We start from the raw sequence: 21,835 nt of genomic DNA on the forward strand, positions 1-21,835 counted from the left end.
TATCTGTATTCAATAAAACTGTATGCTGTGTAAAATGTCAATCAATTAGGCAATCAAATTTAATTATATATGTACTAAGGAAATATACTATAAGATACCCATTTGGTCTAGTAGCAACACAATTTTTCTTGCCCAGTATTAAGTATTTGATCCAAGAAAAATTATACATGCCAATTTTCACTTAGTATCTATACTTCCATTTTCAGGCCCTTTATCCAAATATTCTTTAACTTTTCTAATTATTGCTTTGACTTTCATTTATAACTATTTAATATAAATATATTGTATTATTGAGTTTCCCTCAAATTTGCTCTGAGCCTAAGTCCTGGGGTCATCATTATGTTATACTAGATTCTTCAGTGACCTCAGTGTAAATGCACATTTCTCTGTCTGTCACAAGCAGCCCTTCTTGCTAAGACTTTGTTATAGTTCTTTTAGTTTGAGAAGCCATAATTCTCCTCGATTACAACTATATTTTATCCTCCATGCCTTCCAGGAATGATGAGAGAAATGGTAGGGAAAGCATAGTTAAATTTCTTATGCAGAACATTTCTTTTTTTAACTGGTTTTGCCTTCTTTTTCTTTCTAAAGATTTATTTATTAATTTATTTATTTTATGTATGTGAGTACACTGTAGCTGTCTTCAGAGACACCAGAAGAGGGCAACAGGCACCATTACAGATGCTTGTGAGTCACCATGTGGTTGCTAGGAATTGAACTCAGGACCTTTGAAAGAACAGTCAGTGTTTTTTATCTCTGAGCCATTGTTCCAGCCCACAGAACATTTCTTAACTATATCCATCACTTGATATAAGAAGTCTAATTTCATGGTGGAAAGCAAAACAGAAATAAGTTTCAATCTTCTCAGAAGAGCTAGAGAGTTGAAATTGTTGCCTACCAAAGTTTCCCTCACATTGACATGAATTCTTGTAGAACTTTATTTTTGTAATTACTCCTTTGAAGCATGAGATTTCACAGTGATCTGTCCAACGTGTCATATATAGAAGGAGCCATCACTGGCTATTTGTCAGATGACATAAGACCAATATATCACATAGTGTTCTCTTGATGGTCTGAGGTAATCATTGATACTGTCTGATTCTCAGTTTATCAGAGATCATTGGAATTAAGGGTACAGCTACATCTTTTCACAACTATTGTGATATTTATCTATGACATACAGTTTTATATTATTTCCCTCATCCTGGAACACTCATTACTTACTGATTTTATGAGCCTTGATAACATTCAAAAGATATGGTTATTGCTTTCTCTGAATCCATTCTTTTAGGCTTAATGAAGGTTAGTCAAGCCATTAGATTAATTCAATGGGAATCATATTATTGAGGTTCAACTATTATATAATGGAAAGACATATGTTAGGTAAGAAAATTCTTGGAGAGAAATTGGCATATTGTCAGAAAATTATATTTTTGTCACAATTATTTTTCTTCTCATTGACATATTTTTAAAAAATGTTTATGCAATATGTTTTGGTTATATTTTCCCTTCCCCAGCGCCTCCCATATCTTAGATCCACCAGTTTCATGTTCTTTCTCTCTTTAAAAAATGAAATAAAAAACTAAGAAGTACATAAGAAACATAGAAAAGAAAAATATAGAGTCCACTTTGTGTTGGCCCACTATTTCTGAGCATGACAACTACCCAAGAGTATCACTGACATATCTAGTATGTCATTCCATGGATGAAAATTATTTTCTCTTTTCTAGAAGCTATCAGTTAACAGATGTGTTTCTTGTGCTTTTTAAATTCATTTTCTTGTGTTTTTGTTTTGTTTTATTGCATATTTTTATTATTCCTTATATTCATGTTTATTTTCTAAGGAGAGACAGAAAGCCTGTTGGCTTTTGTCTGGTTTGAACTTGTTCTTAACTTTGTGTTTTGTCACAGTATCTGTGAGTTCATAAAGACATCCTGTCTTTGAACATGGCGAAATCAAGATGATGCACAATTAGAACCTTCATCCATACTGATCAGTATTCATAGTGCTGGAAGGTACTATAAATACTGCCAGATTAGAAATGTGATTACCAGTCTCACCCAGCTATAATCCTGTAAATTACAATAGCAATCTGCCTGAATATATAACCACTGGTACAAATAATGACACAGGTGTGGTGGGTATAACCAATGACATTTAAAATTGGATTTCAGTCCAGTTCCATGACATCAAAGCCAAGCTTGTTACTGTTAATGGTGTCAAAAACCTGTAACTGGATAGGCTCTAGGAAAAGACTTACTAAAATTATTCTACTTGATAAACACAATAAAATGGCATATCTCTAAATCAAGTATTCAACTCATTGCTTAGCACTTAGCAGAGAATCTTCTTAAAGTGGATGGTTATTAGCATAAAAACAAACAACTGGGAAATGTGCAGTGCATGGGAGGCTTTGGAGCCCTCTACCCTAAATGGATGTCTTTATCCCAACCCGCCTCTCAGTGCTCAAAGAGCCATGTGGAAGAGGAAGCAAAAAGACTGTAAAATTCAGAAGTGGCAGATAATTATAAGAAAGCAGTGTTTCTGAAACACAAAAGGGTTGATATCATAATGAGATACCCATTGTGGAGGTAAAGAAAGCAGAGAGTATACCTGTAACAGCAGGCAAAAATAAATGCTACAGCATGGGATCAAGACACCATGATACATGCACAAGAGTAGTATAAACATTATTTATTTTACAAAAGAAAATGTTAATTACGTATGCTCTATAATTGAACTAGGCACTAATTTGTATGGAGAATGATCTCGTACATCAAAGAGAATATGACAAAGTGTGCAGGAGATGCAATTCTGCCGCTTTAAATAACTGCCAATGATCCTTGAATCTAGGAATCTCTGGTAAAATGAGAAGCAGAGAGTGTCAGTTGTTATCTCAGGTCACCAAGAGACCAGCAGAGAACAAATTCAAGGATTTGAAGTCAAGATGAAGAACTGAACCTGCACGTCACAAGCTCATGGAAATAGAAACATTTGAGATTCCCTCCTTTGGTTGCAAAAGATGAACATTAAAAAGTTTTAGACATGATTTTTAGCTCTACTGAAGCATGCTGGTTGGGATAATGAAACAACTCAGTCTATATTTAAGGCGTTTCAGAGTCTTTCCTAAACAGATTCCCATTAATATAGTATACAGAAAATATTTATGTGATATTTAGTGTTAGAATCATTTGGTTTAAGAATGATAAAGCTCTAGATATAGCAGGATTAGAATCTGTTCTTTTTATTCACAGGTGTCAACTAGCAATTGGTAAAAATCACTCAGAAACCTTGCATCTGGAATTAAACCTGTTTTTTATATCCTAAGCCAAATAGGAGATAGCTAATGACATAGATTTTTCATTTTTTTAAAATAATATGAGCAAAGTAAACAGATAATTAATATACTAGTTAAAATATGCTGAATTCATTCAAACTCTACTATTTACTTGATGAACTTGAGTATCTGGTTTTCTTATGTATAGAAGTACTAGAATATAGGGTGAGCATATGTGCAAAAATATAGTGTTTATGATTTAAATACTGTTTTATATAAAATCATTAATATTTATTTTAATATGTCTTCTAAACCTTACAAAATAGGTATAACTTCTAGAAATCTATTTATTATTTATATGTATCTTTGATATCACAGTTTCATAGGAACTATTTAAATGGACATCTTCTCTGTTGTCAATAAAATTGTTCCTTCAATGGTTATGTGATATACAGAATGATTGTAGACATGATTTATATAAGACATACTACCTAAATTTACCAGTTGACATTAAGGGATAGGCTAATAAATGAGTTGAAATGGCAATAATGATTTTCAATACTTGTGAGAATATAAAGGATTGAACAAATTTAACAGTAGCCAGATTTCCCTTGAGTGTAATTAACACATATATCGGCAGCTGAATATTCTTACAGGCCAGAAACAAGGCGCCATTAGTGTCATTGCAAGCATCACAATGAATTCTAAAAGAAAAATAAGACAGGGGATTGTGACATTATCTATGCTTGGGTTGTTCAATATATATGTGTTCATATCTATGGGATTGTGGAATCCCTATAAGGAACAAACCCACAATACTGAAAGCATGTGTGGAAAAGCAATCTTTAGGAATAGTATGTAATATAGTTTCGATCACAATTTCTCAAGTTTTTATCTAACTGTATCTTCCACACTGTGAGCATTAATTTAAGCTTATAAAATGTCATGGATTTTAGAAATTATGATTGAGACAAATCAGAGACAAATATATATATATATTCCAATTAAGATTTCTAGATACTGTAGAAGTTCATGAAAACATAATCCATGCTTCTTTTCTTGTGTATATAGTATACATTGTCTATAATTCATTCTACCTAGGACATATGTACCTTTGAACATAATCATTTACATAGAAGGCTAATTGCAAGTTTAGTATATCAAATTACTTTTACTGGAAATTGCATCAATTTTTGGAAATTGTATTAATTGCATTAGCAATTTAATATGAAAATCTATAGCAAGATATTTGATGAACTTTAACATCTCCATGTCAAATGTTTCTATTTTATTTCCCTGAATTTACTGAGTGATTAATTATATATACTTTAAAAACTATTCATTATTTTTGAATTTTAGTTGTTAATATCAATTAGGAAATTTTAAGTAAAGTATGAAATATAAAACAGTCCTAACTCTGGTTTTTCAACACATGCTATATTGTTAGTGCTTATATAGAAGGCATTTGAAACAGTTTAATACAAGGAGACAAGGATGGATCAATTCGCATTCTTCTGCATGCTGACCTCCAGTTGAACCAGCACCATTTGTTGAAAAGGCTATCTTTTTTCCATTGGATGTTTTCAGCCTCTTTGTCGAGGATCAAGTGGCCATAGGTGTGTGGGTTCATTTCTGGATCTTCAATCCTGTTCCATTGATCCTCCTGCCTGTCACTGTACCAATACCATGCAGTTTTTAACACTATTGCTCTGTAGTATTGCTTGAGGTCAGGGATACTGATTCCCCCAGATTTTCTTTTGTTGCTGAGAATAGTTTTAGCTATCCTGGGTTTTTGTTGTTCCAGATGAATTTGATAATTGCTCTTTCTAACTCTGTGAAGAATTGAGTTGGGATTTTGATGGGTATTGCATTGAATCTGTATAGTGCTTTAGGCAAAATGGCCATTTTAACTATATTGATTCTACCGATCCATGAGCATGGGAGGTTTACCCATTTTTTGAGGTCTTCTTCCATTTCCTTCTTCAGAGTCTTGAAGTTCTTGTCATACAGATCTTTCGCATGTTTGGTAAGAGTCACCCCAAGATACTTTATACTGTTTGTGGCTATTGTGAAGGGGGTCATTTCCCTAATTTCTAAGCTCAAATCCAAATGGATCAAGGACCTCCATATAAAGCCAGACACTCTGAAGCTAATAGAAAAGAAACTGGGGAAGACCCTTGAGGACATCGGTACAGGGAGAAAGTTTCTGAACAGAACACCAATAGCGTATGCTCTAAGAGCAAGAATTGACAAATGGGACCTCATAAGGTTACAGAGTTTCTGTAAGGCAAAGGACACCATCAAGAGGACAGATCGGCAACCAACAAATTGGGAAAAGATCTTCACCAATCCTACATCAGATATAGGGCTAATATCCAATATATATAAAGAACTCAAGAAGTTAGACTCCAGAAAACCGAACAACCCTATTAAAAAATGGGGTACAGAGTTAAACAAAGAATTCTCACCTGAAGAACTTCGGATGGCGGAGAAGCATCTTAAAAAATGCTCAACTTCATTAGTCATTAGGGAAATGCAAATCAAAACAACCCTAAGATTTCATCTTACACCAGTCAGAATGGCTAAGATTAAAAATTCAGGAGACAGCAGGTGTTGGAGAGGGTGCGGAGAAAGAGGAACACTCCTCCACTGCTGGTGGGGTTGCAAATTGGTACAACCACTCTGGAAAGCAGTCTGGCGGTTCCTCCGAAAACTGGGCACCTCACTTCCAGAAGATCCTGCTATACCACTCCTGGGCATATACCCAGAGGATTCCCCACCATGTAATAAGGATACATGCTCTACTATGTTCATAGCAGCCCTATTTATAATTGCCAGATGCTGGAAAGAACCCAGGTATCCCTCAACAGAAGAGTGGATACAAAAAATGTGGTATATCTACACAATGGAGTACTATTCAGCCATTAGAAACAATGAATTCATGAAATTCTTAGGCAAATGGATGGAGCTAGAGAACATCATACTAAGTGAGGTAACCCAGACTCAAAAGGTGAATCATGGTATGCACTCACTAATAAGTGGTTATTAACCTAGAAAACTGGAATACCCAAAACATAATCCACACATCAAATGAGATACAAGAAGAAAGCAGGAGTGGTCCCTGGTTCTGGAAAGACTCAGTGAAACAGTATTTGGCAAAACCAGAACGGGGAACTGGGAAGGGGTGGGAGGGAGGACAGGGGAAGAGAAGGGGGCTTACGGGACTTTCGGGGAGTGGGGGGGGGGGCTAGAAAAGGGGAAATCATTTGAAATGTAAATAAATTATATCGAATAAAAAAAAAACTTAAAAAAAAAAAAGAAACAGTTTAATAGTCTGCTTATAGCTGTTTAGTCGCTGTTTGGATCTCCAAACACATTGAATTTTATTACGTGTATGCACATGTAGTTAACTTACTGTGATACACGAGCAGGAAGCTATATTGCAATCTTAGGAATCACCACTGATTTTTTGTGTCTTAGATATAATGAATGGCATGTCATATGCCAAGTCATTGCAGACTGCAGGGCTCACAAAAGAAGGAAACATCTAGTGTATATTCCAAGCCAGGATCCTTTGGCAAGCGAAAAAGAACTTCTATGATTTTGTGAGAAGAAAAAGTGCAGTTATTGACCTGAGCATTCTTTTGCTCTTGATTTAGTTCTACCACAGGAATTCATGCAGCCCAAGCTGGCCTTGAGCTCCTGATCCCCTTGTCTCCTCCTCTATGGCATTCACATTTCACATTTGTGCCACCACATCCATGAGCCAATCATAAATATGGGCCATTATATCAGCTCAAGTCCTAGGCACTTTCAGTAACTGTCACCTGAAGAACTTTGATAATCTGATGAAGATAAATGTGCATGAAACTTTTGTGTGTGATCAGGAGAACTGCCTGATGATGGATTTCCAGAGGTTGAATTTTGCATTGATAGATTAGGAACACATTGGGAACATCACTGCATCTCTGACATATGTTTCCTATATGAGACCACAAGTTCTATGCCTGGTGCATTTTCAGTTTTGCCTGTAACAGGCATAGGTTGACATTCTACACTTCTTTGACAGGCTTACGAAATCATCTGAAAGCAGTAATTTCGGGGAAATACACCCACTAATGATGGGCAGAGAAAGCTTAGAATATCCTGATAAAATGAATCTGCTAATGTCAAAATGTGAGCAGAAGAAAATAATTCACTGGTAAAGTGTGAGCAGAGTTTTATGTATAGATCATGAGAGTTTGATTAGAGATCAATGCGTTTGCAAAATTCAAATCAAACTGCAGCACAGAAAAGCTAAATGAATATGAATTTAAAAGCAATATAATATAAACCTACTTGTTTGGTGAGCTCTAAAAATTGTACTCCATTTCTGTGCCTTGTCCATAACACATCTGTGCACTATTTTTAAATCTGTTTGAAATGGTACATGTCTTATAGGTCACCATATCAGTTAGTTTTGTCACGCTTACATGCATACAGAGGTATGTTTAATGCAGTACCAAACAAACTAGAACATAATATTATGATTGCTATTGTTATGAGATGATACTTTTTCTTGAACAAATAGTAGGGTTTCTAAAGAGAGAATTATAATTACTAACATTTGCCTTACGGTTTTGCCAAGCCTTTTCTCAGTGCTCTGTAGCTATTAACTCTGAAATTCTATTCAGTGCACCTGTGACCACAACTGGTTATTTAAGGAATCAATAAATGCCTTTGGTCATAAAGATGCCTGTGTAAGCACCAATAGACGAAAACACATGTACCTTAGTTTCTTGAAAATAGCTATAACCTGGGAACCCTGATGTTGCAGCAACAGCAGGTCTTAAGAGTACCATGCTGTGTTCCACCAAAGGAAAGTGTTTTACAGAGAACAGGCCATTTATAATAAGTAAATGTAAAATATGACTCCTCATTCCTCTTCGTTGTTGTTTTTTTCTGTTAGTATGTTTGTGACTCTCACTGTTACTCTCGCTTGCATGTGAACACACGGACATGCCTGTGAACATAGAAACACATGCCTTGCCTTAGAACAAACGATTTATTCATCAAGAAAATATTGCCTTAATCCCAGTGCTATGTGTGAAAACTGGGAGTTAAGAGTACGTAAGCAGTATTTCCTATTCAGTAGAATCCTTTACAGTTCCATGTGTAGTAAAATGAAGTAGTTGTTAGTCTTTGTCATTCTTACAATCCAAAGGAAAATATTTTAAGAAAATTACATAAATAGAATTGTAAAGCATTTTAAATTCTAGCTTCTTGTGTGTCAGTAGAATAATAAGTATTATTTCCAAGATGACTCATTGAATCAATGTTTTTAGACCACAAAAGACTGGCTTGTAAACTATCTCACTGTGATGGCAAATATAAATGGCTTTTGCCTACAGCCACAGATGACAAATTATGCAAGCAATGAATAATTATTTTGTGTCTGTGACCATATATGTGTACAGGTCTATGTTTACATAATTTCATATTACCTTGACTTGACCATCCAGAAGTCTTTTGAGTTTTCTGCCATACCAAAACCCACAGCACAGATACTACAGAAACTTATTGGTTTAGATTGTACTTTGAGATAATGATTTTTTTAATCATTTATCAATCATAATTATTAAGTAATTGTAATTTATTAATGTTGGACGTTGTGCAACTTTCATTTAGCGGCTGCCTGAAGCTGTCTCTTAGACACCTTGATGAGGGTATGTTTGTAAAATGGAAGTTTAAATTACTTATCTTTAAGGATGGCTCTAGAAAGACAGTAGTAACATTTCTTAAGCAGGGCCTGTCTCATACAAGCAAATCACTAATTTTGCATGACTTCTTCTGCACTGTGTGCTACAATACCCTCTAAATACTCAAATACAGTGATCTAATTGAGACTGTGGATTCCAAGTAAATAAAATCAATTGTTTTTATAGCAGGGACCGCGAGGCACGCACTGCCACTCAATTTGTTTCTATAGGTAGCTCAAATGTAATGGGAATCATACCTAACGAGAAGAATGCACTTACTAACAAAATTTTTAAGTTCAAATATCTTAGAGTCTTATGTAAACCTTATTGAAAAAAGATTTATTATATCTCCAACACATTTTTAAAAATTAAAGTTAAAAAAGCAATAATGAATAATACCTATAAACTTATTGAATAATACTGCACTACAAAATAAATAACAATAAAACTGTCATAATTTAAACTTTATACATATTGGGCTAGTGAGAGGGCTGTGCAGATAATAACTCTGACTGCATGGCCTGATGAACCAACCTTGGTACCTGGACCCCAGAGTTATAACAACTCTTCTTCTGTAAATAGTTTTTGACCTCCACTCATGTTCTACACACACGCATGCACACACACACACACACACACACACACACTCAAATGAATGAATGAATGAATTCCATCTTTTATTCAGAAAATAATTCATAAAAATATAATTTTTGTGATTAGCTTCTTGAGGCTATATATATATATATATATATATACATATATTTATATATGTATATATGTATGTAAATTTTGGATATTAGCCCTCTATCAGATGTGTAGTTAGTGAAGATTTTTTCCTAATCTGTAGGTTGCTGATTTGTCTTATTGACTGTCCTTTGCCTTAGCTTTCCAGTTTCATGAGGTCCCATTTATCAATTCTTGAGCTTAGAGCATGAGTCACTGGAGTTCTGTTTAGGAAATTTCCCCCCTGTGCCAATGAATTCAGGACTCTTTCACACTTTTTCTTCTATTATATTCAGTGTATCTGGTTTTATGTTGAGGTTATTGATCCACTTGGACTTGAGCTTTGTGTAAGGTGACATATATGGGTCTATTTTTGTTTTTCTACATACAGACAACCAGTTTGATCAGCACCATTTATTAAAGATGCTTTCTTTTTTCCACTGTATATTTTTGGTGTCTTTATCAAAGATCAAGTGTCTATAAGTGTGTTGTTTTATTTCTGGGTCTTCAATTCTATTCCATTGATCAATGTGTTTGTCTCTGTACCAGTACCATGCAGGTTTTTTTTTTCCACTATTGGTTTTTTTTTTAAAACCACTAAGTTTTTTTTGTTTTGTTTGTTTGTTTGTTTGTTTGTTTGTTTTTGTTTACCACTACTGTAGTAAAGCTTGAGGTCAGGGATGGTAATTTCCCTAGCCATTCTTTTATTTTTAAGAATTGTTTTCTTGGTCCTATGCCTACCAGACAAATTTGAGAATTGCTCTTTCCATGACTTTGACGAATTGTTTTGGGATTTTGATGGGGATCGCATTGAATCTGTAGATTGCCTTTTGCAGGATGGCCATTTTTACTATATTAATTCTGGCAATCCATGAGCATGGGAGATCTTTCCATTTCCTGAGATCTTCGATTTCTTTCTGAGAGACTTAATGTTATTGTCATACAGGTCTTTCACTTGTTTGGCTGCAGCTTCCCCAAGATATTTGTGAAAGGAGATGTTTCCAAATTTCTTTTATTTTTTTAAAGTGTTTTTGCTGCATATTTTCTTTATTTACATTTCAAATGTTATCCTCTTTCCTGGTTTCTCCCTCTCCCAGAAGCCCCCTATCCCCTTTCCCCCTGCTTCTATGAGAGTATTCCTCCATCCACCCACTCACTCAAGCCTCCCCACCCACGATTCCCTACACTGGGGCTTCTATTAAGCCTTCATAGTAACAAGGACCTCTCTTCCCATTGATGCCTGAGAAGGCATCCTCTGGTACATGTGCACCTGGAGCTGTGTGTACTCCATGGTCGGTGGCTTAGTCCCTGAGAGGTTTGGGGTGTCCGGTTGATTGATATTGTTGTTCTTCCTATGAGGTTGCAAACCCCTTCAGATCCTTCAGTTCTTTCTCTAACTCCTCTTTTGGGGAACCTGTGCCCAGTCCAATAGTTGGCTGTAAGCACCTATCTCTGTATTTGTAAGGCTCTGGTAGGGCCTCTCAAGACACCTCTATAACAGGCTCCTTTCAGCAAGCATTTCTTGGCATTCACAATAGTGTTGTGGTTTGGTGATGGTGGTATATGGGATGAATCCCAAGGTGGGACACTTTCTGGATGATACTTCAGTCTCTGCTCTACACTTTGACTCCATATTTGCTCCTGTGAGTATTTTGTTCCCCTTTCTAAAAAAGACCAAAACACCTATACTTTGGTCTTCCCTCTTCTTGAGCTTCATGTAGTCGATGAATTGTATCTTAGGTATCCAGAGCTTTTAGGCTAATATCCACTTATCAGTGAGTGCATTCCATGTGTGTTCTTTTCTGACTGGGTTACCTCACTCAGGATGATATTTTCTTGTTCCATCCATTTGCCTAAGAATTTCATGAATTCATCATTTTTAATAGCTGAGTAGTATTCCATGTGCCATATTTTCTGTATCCATTCTTCTATTACAGGACCTGGGTTCTTTCCAGCTTCTGGCTATTATAAATAAAGCTGCTATGAATATGGTGGAGCATGTGTCCTTGTTATATGTTGAAGAATCTTTTGAGTATATACCTAGGAGTGGTATAGCTGGGTTCTCAGGTAATACTATGTCCAAATTTCTGAGGAACCACCAGGCTGATTTCTAGAGTAGTTTCACCAACTTGCAAGCCCACCAGCAATGGAAGAGTGTTACTTTTTCTTCACATCCTCGCCAGCATCTGCTGTCACCTGAATTTTGGTCTTATCCATTCTGACTGGTGTAAGGTGGAATCTCAGGATGGTTTTGATTTTTATTTACCTGATAACTAAGGATTTTCAGCCTGTTTATCATTCTATAAAGGAAGGCTACTCATTTATTTGAGTTAATTTTATATCTGGCCATTTTGCTGAAGTTGTTTATTAGCTGGAGAAGTTCTCTGGTAGCAGACAGAAAATGAGCCCCTAACTCATTAGATATTGGGATCAATTATGTATACTATCATATTATCTGCAAATAGTGATACCTTTATTTCTTCTTTGCCAATTTGGGAGAGGAGCCTGATGAAAAGAAGGTCCAGCAACAGGCCCAAAGTGGAATCCAGGAGGTCCCAAGGCCTGACACTATTACTGAACCTATGGAACACTCACCAAAAGGGACCTGAAATGACTGCACACCAGAAGACACAACAAGCAGCTGAAAGAGTCAGATGCACATATTTGCACCCAATCAATTAACAGAAGATGTTGAGCCCTGTGGTTGAATTAGGGAATGGCTAAAAGAAGCAGAGGAGGAGGGCAACCCTGTAGGATGACCAGCAGTCTCAATTAACCTGGACCCCTGAGATCTCTCGGGCACTGAACCACCAAACAGGCAGCACACACCTGCTGATATGAGGCCCTCAACACGTACACAACAGAGAACTGCTGGGTCTGGGTTTAGTCAGAGAAGATGCACCTAACCCTCAAGAGACTAGAGGCCCCAGGGAGTTTAGAGGTCAGGTGGGGGGCATCTTCCTGGAAACAGGAGGTAGGGAGGAGGTATGGGATGTGAAACAGTCAGAGGGTGGACAGGGTGGGGGGAATAAAATCTGGAGTGTAAAAAAATTAATTTAAAAAGTTTTAAAATAAAAATATATGATTTTAAAGAATTTGAAAATATATATGAATTCAAGATTTTTGGATTCATGATAGGAGAGTGTCCTTTCCATTATGTCATAGTTTTCTAGACACATGATCTCTAACCCATTCAGAGATGGAATGTGTGCATGCCATTAGTTCCAGTTGTGGAACTAAAATGTTTACATGCTTGCCATATCTTGTGCCTTGAAATTAAATGCTTCAATTTTTTAAGTTAATAATCCTTTCATAAATTAATAGTTTGTTAATGACTTAACATGATATGATCATGACCAAGTTTATCATATTGTATCACAGTTACACACATATGCTTACACACACACACACACACACACATACACAAACACACACATAATCATTTCATAACGAAATCAACAACTATTATGCATTTGATGCATTAAAACAATATCTAATGAGTTAGGGGCTCATTTTCTGTCTGAAAGTTCTGTCTTGTGCTCATTGTAATTGGCACTTCATAAAAAGCAGGACTCAATATCTCAGGGCCTAAATCTTCCAGCGTTAAACACTTGACTCTATATACATATTATAATTGTCCTGTATTTCTCTAAGAAAGTGCAAATAATGAAAGTGTAAGGAACTGTAGGCAAAGCTAAAACCAGGTTTTCCTTATGGGAGCTTACAAGTGTGTAATAGCCAGGTAAATGTTGACAATTACCTAGAGTAAAACACAAAGAAATAGATACTAGAACAAACATTGACATTAGGAACTAGATAACCATAAAATAGTTCCTCAATTTCCCTGCTGGGCAGAGGTGGCACACACCTGTAATACCAGCACTCTGGGAGGCAGAGGCAGGCAGATTTCTGAGTTCGAGACCAGCCTGGTCTACAGAGTGAGTTCCAGGACAGCCAGAGCTATACAGAGAAACCCTGCCCCCAAAATCCAAATGAAACAAACAAACAAAAGAAGAGCACTTTTTTTTCAGTGTATCTAGAGGAAAAAGTTTTGGATAATACGGTAAGTGCTCTGCCTTGTTTTAACACCTAAATGGAAAATGGACAAGAAACCTGCTCTAAAAGACAAATGCTCCATTTGATTATTTCGTTTTTCATTTCATTTGAAGTGATAAGACATTATAAAGGAATAGTAGATATGCTAACTTTTCACTCTACAACATTTTTTTTTTTACTTCACCCATTTTTTGATGAAAGAGTTCTCACCTTCTGGAGCAGTTAGTTAGGCTGCTATAGTCCTAAGATTATTCAACAGAGCAAAGAAATGCAATGACCTGCTTCAAGCACACCATTTGGAGGAACATTTGCATAACAATTTTTCCACGTACTTTTGTGATTTGCGGAGTGTGTGCACTTGTGTGCTTTGTATAACAAAGAGACTTTCAGCATTCCTTGTATTCAGAAAAAGAAAAATCAAGACAGTGTGTTGCTGAGGACCTCTTATGACTCAGGATCCCAACACTCTCACTTACATCGCACTTCATGTAGTAGCTATGCATTGCGTGGACAGTTTGAGCCAGCTGGGCCTTAAGAAAACCTCCTTGATGGCAGACGGTTTCAATTTAGAAAGGGAGGCAAAAGGTACAGAAGCTACCTTCTTATCCAAAGGTAGGGGGTTACCCCCAATAAGTTCTCTGTGGTTCCTTAATAAGCTGGGAGAAGATCTGAATTCTTACCAAGCACTGTGTATAGGTAAAAAGAGAAACAAACAGAAAACATCTCAACCATGCCTAGGAATGGAGTTCAGGAGATTTCTGTTGTTTTCAAAGTCTTGGGTTGGAGGACCTGAGTATTTGGATGAAATAGGTACTTTAAGCTGGCTTCCGGATGAGAACATAGTCAGGTTATCAGATAGGAATAGGGAGAGCAGGGGAGAGAGAAATGAAATAGGTGGTGGGTAGGTGGGGAAATTTCTAGGACATGCCAGAGACCTGGGATACAGGAGACCCTAGGGTATCAATGGGGTGACTTTAGCTGACACTCCTGCCAGTGGAAGATATGAATCCTCAATGGGCTACTTTTTGTAGCTAGGCAGGACTCCCAGGGGATAGATTAGAATAGGAACACACTCACAAAACCTGTGACCCAAATGTGTCCTACCTACAAGATGTTCAGGGTCAAAGATAGAGCAGAGAAGGAGGGAATGGCCAATCAATGGCTGCCCCAGTTGGAGACACGTCCTATATACAAACACCAATCCCTGACACTACAAATGATACTGTGTTATGCTTTCAGATAGGAACCTAGCTTAACTGTCCGCTGAGACTTCCACACAGGAGTCAATGGAAAGAGATGTCTGTTACCTGTCTGCCTGTTGATCCTGTTCACCTAAATGGACTTTCTTGTCTGGCCTCAGTGAGAGAGGTTATCCCTAGTCCTGAAACTACTTGATATGCCAGGGTAGGGAGTTTGGGGCAGTGGTACCTAGAAGGAGGTGCTCTCCTTTCTCAAAGGAGAAAGGGAGGGAAGAACAAGGGGTACTGAGAGGTGATGGGGAGCAGATATTTGGATGTAAAGTGAGTGAATAAATAATTTAAAAAGAGCAAGCCTTCAAAATTTCAGCATGAACCTTGGGTTTTACAGACATTGAGTTGACTTACATGAGAACTCAACTTTATTTTTGCAGGATTTAGCAGTTGGATTGAAGATTTAATTGGTATACATCTTCCTCCCTCCATAATTTCATTATATAAGCCTTCTCTCTTTGACACTATTTATTTCTATTTTCTTACAGTTCCTATAAGTTCATATACTATACTGTCAAAAACATAGCATGTGAAAAAAATCTGATAGCTGAAAATACAAAGTTATCAATACAAGAGAAATTAGGTGACCAAAGAGGAGCTGAGAATATACAATAATACAACATGGATTTTGTTTGTTAAGAAATCATTCTTGATCTAATATAATTTCTTTAGACACACACATGCACACACACACACACACACACACACACACACAACCCATATGGAGTTAAGGATTGAACTTGAGTTATCAAAATTCACGGCAAGCCTAGACCACAGCACTTTCTGAGTTCATTGGCAGGTCCTGTAAATATGATAGCCACCCCAAACTGACATCAGAACCTGAAGAATTTTTCAAACTAAGGGAAAAAAATATATTGTCATCATTCACTTCTCATGATACTTTTAGATTTAATTTAACTCCAACAGAAAACCCAACTCAATTCTTCACAGAGTTAGAAAGAGCAATTAACAAATTCATCTGGAATAACAAAAAACCCAGGATAGCTAAAACTATTCTCAGCAACAAAAGAAATTCTGGGGGAATCAGTATCCCTGACCTCAAGCAATACTACAGAGCAATAGTGTTAAAAACTGCATGGTATTGGTACAGTGACAGGCAGGCAGATCAATGGAACAGGATTGAAGATCCAGAAATGAACCCACACACCTATGGCCACTTGATCCTCCACAAAGGGGCTGAAAACATCCAATGGAAAAAAGATAGCCTTTTCAACAAATGGTGCTGGTTCAACTGGAGGTCAGCATGCAGAAGAATGCAAATTGATCCATCCTTGTCTCCTTGTACTAAGCTCAAATCCAAATGGATCAAGGACCTCCACATAAAGCCAGACACTCTGAAGCTAATAGAAAAGAGACTGGGGAAGACCCTTGAGGACATTGGTACAGGGAGAAAATTTCTGAACAGAACACCAATAGCATATGCTCTAAGATCAAGAATTGACAAATGGGACCTCATAAAATTACAAAGTTTCTGTACGGCAAAGGACACCATCAAGAGGACAAATCTGCAACCAACAAATTGGGAAAAGATCTTCACCAATCCTACATCAGATAGAGGGCTAATATCCAATATATATAAAGAACTCAAGAAGTTAGACTCCAGAAAACCAAACAACCCTATTAAAACTATTCTCAGCAACAAAAGAAAATCTGGGGGAATCAGTATCCCTGACTTCAAGCAATACTACAGAGCAATAGTGTTAAAAACTGCATGGTATTGGTACAGTGACAGGCAGGAGGATCAATGGAACAGGATTGAAGATCCAGAAATGAACCCACACACCTATGGCCACTTGATCCTCGACAAAGGGGCTGAAAACATCCAATGGAAAAAAGATGCCTTTTCAACAAATGGTGCTGGTTCAACTGGAGGTCAGCATGCAGAAGAATGCGAATTGATCCATCCTTGTCTCCTTGTACTAAGCTCAAATCCAAATGGATCAAGGACCTCCACATAAAGCCAGACACTCTGAAGCTAATAGAAAAGAAACTGGGGAAGACCCTTGAGGACATCGGTACAGGGAGAAAGTTTCTGAACAGAACACAAATAGCGTATGCTCTAAGAGCAAAAATTGACAAATGGGACCTCATAAAATTACAAAGTTTCTGTAAGGCAAAGGACACCATCAAGAGGACAAATCGGCAACCAACAAATTGGGAAAAGATCTTCACCAATCCTACATCAGATAGAGGGCTAATATCCAATATATATAAAGAACTCAAGAAGTTAGACTCCAGAAAATCAAACAACCCTATTAAAAAATGGGGTACAGAGTTAAACAAAGAATTCACACCTGAAGAACTTCGGATGGCGGAGAAGCATCTTAAAAAATGTTCAACTTCATTAGTCATTAGGGAAATGCAAATCAAAACAACCCTAAGATTTCATCTTACACCAGTCAGAATGGCTAAGATTAAAAATTCAGGAGACAGCACGTGTTGGAGAGGGTGTGGAGAAAGAGGAACACTCCTCCACTGCTGGTGGGGTTGCAAATTGGTACAACCACTCTGGAAATCAGTCTGGCAGTTCCTCCGAAAACTGGGCACCTCACTTCCAGAAGATCCTGCTATACCACTCCTGGGCATATACCCAGAAGACTCCCCACCATGTAATAAGGATACATGTTCTACTATGTTCATAGCAGCCCTATTTATAATTGCCAGATGCTGGAAAGAACCCAGGTATCCCTCAACAGAAGAGTGGATGCAAAAAATGTGGTATATATACACAATGGAGTACTATTCAGCCATTAGAAACAATGAATTCATGAAATTCTTAGGCAAATGGATGGAGCTAGAGAATATCATACTAAGTGAGGTAACCCAGACTCAAAAGGTGAATCATGGTATGCACTCACTAATAAGTGGATATTAACCTAGAAAACTTGGTTAATTTTGGGGAATACCCAAAACATAATCCACACATCAAATGAGGTACAAGAAGAAAGGAGGAGTGGCCCCTGGTTCTGGAAAGACTCAGTGAAACAGTATTCAGCAAAACCAGAATGGGGAAGTGGGAAGGGGTGGGAGGGAGGACAGGGGAAGAGAAGGGGGCTTATGGGACTTTCGGGGAGTGGGGGGCTAGAAAAGGGGAAATCATTTGAAATGTAAATAAAAAATATATCGAATAAAAAATTAAAAAAAAGAAAACAGAGAGAAAACATTGAGCTAGAATTAATATTTTTGTGAAAGTTGTTGCTCTGTCTTTAAGGCTTTGAGTCCTAAGAGGTAACATCAGGTAAGTATTCACTGCGCTTTAATCCCTTGAGGCAAATGAGGAAATTTCTATTCCCTGAACTTTTTTAAAGTTTTATACTTGTTAAAAGTGTAAACGTAGCCTGGTGATGGTGGCAAATAACTATAATTTCAGCACAAGGATGAAGAAGAAAGTGAATCTCTGAGATTGAGTTACAAGAAAGCCATGGCTAGAAACCCTGTCTCCAAAAAATTAAAAAAACAAGTATACAAAAATCAAACAAACAAACAAAACAACCAACTAACCAGCTCCCCCCAAAAAAACCCACAAAAAGAAAGAATAAACAAAGTCTCAACACAAGACTCTCTATAGTTTTCACTTTCTAAGTGAAAATTAGAAATTATATTATGAACACCAGGACTGTAGAATATTTGAATTATTATAAAAGCTAATAGAGAAATTTTAACCTCCATTTAGTATACAATGGAGCTTAGGAACAAAGAGTGTTTCTTAAATCTTTCTAAAAGCTTACTTAGGTATTTTTTCTCTAATTTAGGTTTTTTTATTTACTTTATCGAACACCATTTCTGGAACAAAGTAGACTCTCAATAAATAGTGGTTACTGGTTAGTAATATAACTATTAGTGCCTTGTTAAAATACTAAATTCATAGATATTCATCATACTTCAGTTGATTTTGCTAAGATAAACCTTGGTTGGAGAAATATTAAGTTCACATGTTAAATATTTCAGCTATTTTCATAGAACAGTGGTAAGTAAGGATAAATACGACAAATAAGTTTACAGTTGTAATGTTTCTATGGATCATTTCTTGAGAGCACCAAACATATGTGTTCTAAGTTTGAAGTGTACAATCACAATGGAGACAATGACATCCTGAATTACTATGTGAAATTACATATCCCTTGAATAAATCCCTCTAACAAAGTCTAATGATTACCCAGGCCAAGTGCAGCAAGTGAAATCAGCTGATTATAATTCTGATTATCTTAGCACTTAAGCATGGCTCACCTAGATCTTTCTCTCTGCAAACCCTGGATGCAAAATAAAAACATGGGCCAGGAACAGATTGAGGAACTATCAGTCTTTGCCCTTTCTGGAAATACAGACGTAACGGAGGTGTCAAGAGCAGAATTGACAGTGATAGTTGAGCAGCTGACAGCTCAAACACAGCTTGCCCGTCAGTCTGATGCTGCCAGGCAGGCCATGGCAGGACTCCACTGTATAAATACATCTGCTACTTTGGGGTTAGGAGAGCTGCTTTTGTCTTCATGTGAGCAGAGGTGCTCATTATTATTAAATGGTATTACCACTTAACCTGAAACCTTAGTGCCAATAGTCCATCTCATTCACCCAGTTTCACAGGCTAGATTTGCCATATTTTCTCATTTTAAATACACCCTATCTGAGCAATTTTCAAACTGTGGGTAAGGGGAGTTACAGTTCAGACGCATGTTTGAGATCTGTCACGTTTCCTCATTTGCATGGCTAGATACTGCACAATCAAGGTTTGAATTCTAATTTATTTGAGGTTGGCCCAATGATCTAAACTGGTGATTTCTGCAGTTCGGGAAGCTTATGTCAGTGTGGCTGATAGTTCCCATCCCTCAGTGAGTCATAAATCTATTTGGCATCTGTAAGCTGTCAGAGGAGAAGAAAAGTGCTGGTCACTAATCTTGTCATGATCAGCATTGTTTTTAGCATCCTGGTTAACATCTTGGCTTTGATTTCAATGAGTAATACAAACTTGTGCCTATTCATTCTTCCTTTACCACACATTGATCCTCTTTTGGACTGACATTCCTCTAAATAGACAGGAACTAGACAAAGTTGAAAGCGTTTTATTCTATGCAAAACTTTTCCCCACGTGTTATATGATAGAGAAATTATTGATATTTTATTAAAATTCCTTGGTAGTTAGACATTCTCTCAGGTGCCCCCCATTTTTAATTCATAGGCTTTAGTCACAGATTGGAAGAGAAGGGAGAGGTGATTGCACAGTGGTATGAACAGCAATAAGACCAACAGTTCTCTGCTCAAATCACCACATTAAATCCACCATTGCTCCCTCAATGGCCCATGATGGGTCATTTCTTTCAGGAAAGAACACTTTGGAACGCATGGCATATTAAATAATCTTCTACAGCTGTTCTGGGGAAAGGTATACATGTTTAGATCGTGAATGCTGAGCTCTAGTGCTTTGACTTGCTTTCATTCCTTTTACTCACAGAATGGAGGGGCACAGAGTTTCAGTTTCTCTCTCTTAATATTTTTATTAATAAATTTGACTATACTTCATATCGATGAAGAGAATATAATGACTATAGAAATCAAAGGCTCTTTGTTAACTCATGAGCAAGATTCATAAATGATCATTTTTCTAGATGGAGTTTCTATTTTCAAATTAGTAGGAATATTATTTTAAGTTAATGTGTAAAAAATTATTATTTTAGTCTAATTTAGATCTTATAGCTCCCTTCACATATTACATAAAATTTTGCTACTTGGAGATTTATTGCTGTGAATGTTTTCATTTTATAGCTTTACATGGGAAAGAAAGAAAAAATGAAGAAGGAATAGAAAGAAGCATAGAAATAAAGGCAGAAAAGGAGGAAGAGAAAAAACAGAATAGTAAAAAAAAAGTCCTGTTATGTTAGGATTATCGAATGAGCATCTTAAAAGAACAGACATTAAATAACTTTGAAAATAAAGTTTTCTATGCCCTCAGATTTCAGAGAGGTATATATTGACAGGATATTGACACTCATTATCTCTCAATTTACTCCCATCAATAATAATAATAACAACAATACAATAACAATATTAGCTATGCCGTCATTAACCATGTAAAGTACCTACAAGTGGTCTGTCTAGTTTAGTTGTTAATTCAGTCTCTAACTCATGAGAATCAATATCCTGGCTGATAACATAAAAATAGTTTCAGTAACATCAAATTAAAAAACAAACTCCCTCAACATATTTCTAATATTTGTGACTTATTTTTGTCAGTTTACTTTCTCAATGGCCATCTTAGTTTCCCAATAAGCCACGTGCCAATGAAAAATTCCAAAGAAATCTGAGCCACCTCACCATGTCTTCTGGGATACTTTTGATCACTTATTCTACTAAGTTCAGGTCCGAAGATCAATAGCAGATCATGCCAAGAACAGCAAGATTTAATTGCTTTGTAGATGCATAGTAATTATGAAACTGTGCTCCAAATTTCCACTCAGGTTGTACTTACAAGCAAAGAGTCATTTGGGAGACACTATGACCCAAAGATGTAATCTAAAGGGTGAAACGTCTGAACTTCGAAGGAAGACAGTCAGAAATTTGGTTCAAGTTTTTCTCATCTGTTTGGTTGACTTTTTTTTTATCTGTAGTCTCCCCTGCCACGCCCCCAATTCCTTATTTTGACTCAAAAGACAAATGGATTTTTCTCTGCATTTGGACGAACAGCTATCTAAACATAACAACTTTTGAAAGAAAACAATGGCTCATCTCATATAATGAACATGCCTATAAGTCAAAAATGCCTGAAGACTCTTTCCAA

This window comes from Apodemus sylvaticus, chromosome 15 (genome assembly GCF_947179515.1).
Source record: "Apodemus sylvaticus chromosome 15, mApoSyl1.1, whole genome shotgun sequence".
Classification (NCBI taxonomy): Eukaryota; Metazoa; Chordata; class Mammalia; order Rodentia; family Muridae; genus Apodemus; species Apodemus sylvaticus.